Below are 1,658 nucleotides of genomic sequence, written 5' to 3' on the forward strand. Positions count from 1 at the left end.
GGAGGAGACACAGAAGAGAAGGGCTCCAGGCCACAGAGCTATCCACTGCCTTGGGGCCCTATACCATGGAGGAAACAGAATGAATAGCTGTTTCATTCTGGGGCACATGGGTGAGCTCCAAGCTGCAAAAGCTGTGCTGTCCTTGTGAGGTCACTGCCTGGACCCTGTGCCCTGGCTGCCTTCCTGTGCCCAGAAAGGAAGGAACTGTTGCCCCCTAGTCACATTCCCTCTCCTCCTCTCCCTCCTATGGATTCTCCCATCATCCATCTGGTCTTCCTCTTAAGGCCAGTTTAAGATGGTTCCTTGCAGTTACCCAAGTTAGGTTAGTGACGTGAAATGCTCCTAGCCTTAGCCCCACCTCCTTCCCTGTCTCCCCCAGGAAGAAGGCAGTTGCTGGTTTTCTTTCCCAATTCTTTCCAAGTAGGTTATGTTTGCTGCTCAAATCCCTGACCCAGATGTGGGGGTGCGTACACTCCCAAATCCTGAGTGTTCTGCCTTTCCTTGAGTTTTTAGACTAGTGACACCTGGGCTGAGGAGGATGCGGCCCATCTAGGTTTTTTTGTGTCTTAACTGAAGTTCAGACCTCCAGTTTGTGAATCAACTGTGTCTCTTTTTCTACTTGTTAAGCAAGTATTAAACTTTGGGTTAGGGGAAGGTCTGTGTCTTGTCTTTTTCTTTTCTTCCCTCCCATTGTTGTCACTAACTTTTATTGGCCAAACCCCAGAGTGGTACATTTCTTTTTCCTGACTGCTAAAACCATTTTTTTTTTCCTCCCTCTTGGTTTTACTGTAACATTTGGGAAAGGAATAGATGTCCCTTAAAAAAAAGATAAAATCGAATTTTCTCGTTGGACCCCGCGTCTATACTCTTGCCCATCTGGCTTCTGCTCCGCCCCCTAGTGGTGGCTCTAGACCGAGCCACCTAATGCCTTAAATTTTAAAGCATTTCCCGGAATGCGAAGTTGGTGAGTCAACTTCATTTACATACCCACAATGCATTGCATTCAGGATCGTGCCTATTTTAAAGGCTAGATCCTTTTTTTCCTTTTGGTTTCTCTCCTACTTCTGAAAAATTAGGATATTTTAATAGAATTATCTGCGATGGCAAATACTTACTCGCTTTTTGGGTGGATATATAGTTACCATTGCTGTCTTAGGACTTACGGTTAACCTAGGACTGCGAGCCGGAACACCTGACCATACTCTGGTTTCTCTTCAGATCGTATAAATCTTTCGCCTTTTACTAAAGATTTCCGTGGAGAGGAACAATTCTGAGTCTTAAACCAATTTTTTGAGGCCTTGCTTTCGCGGGGCTAATAAGTTTGTTTAAAAATAGACAATAACTTTTAGATGGCGTGTTGCATGACAAGTTTTAATGGGTTTGAAATTGTATACAAGTTTGTGTTGTTCACTTTAAGATTTGTTTATTGCTTAATAATCATTGTGGTTTATCTACGTTTCTGTTTGTGCTTAAGCTCGAGTTTTTTTGGTTGGGGGGGTGTGGTTTATTGGTTGTAGTTAGCTATTACAAAGTGGTAGTGAGTCTTGAAAGAAGCGTTGCAAAGTATTTTTTGAGACAGAAACAGTCGCAGTGACAAACTGGCCGTTGAAGGATTGTTAGTCTTACGGCCTTATTCCCAGTGACGCGCCATGACCGCG

General features: G+C 43.9%; 1 non-coding gene across 1 annotated transcript; it reads left to right on the forward strand.

Annotated features, from left to right (window-relative positions):
• Positions 1 to 1,198: 1,198 nt before the first annotated feature.
• On the forward strand, positions 1,199 to 1,314 carry LOC133245498 (U5 spliceosomal RNA). Its single transcript, XR_009735745.1, has one exon. It is a non-coding gene; the product is annotated as a U5 spliceosomal RNA (small nuclear RNA).
• The last annotated feature ends 344 nt before the right edge of the window (positions 1,315 to 1,658 follow it).

The sequence above is a fragment of the Bos javanicus genome, chromosome 3 (genome assembly GCF_032452875.1).
Source record: "Bos javanicus breed banteng chromosome 3, ARS-OSU_banteng_1.0, whole genome shotgun sequence".
NCBI lineage: Eukaryota > Metazoa > Chordata > Mammalia > Artiodactyla > Bovidae > Bos > Bos javanicus.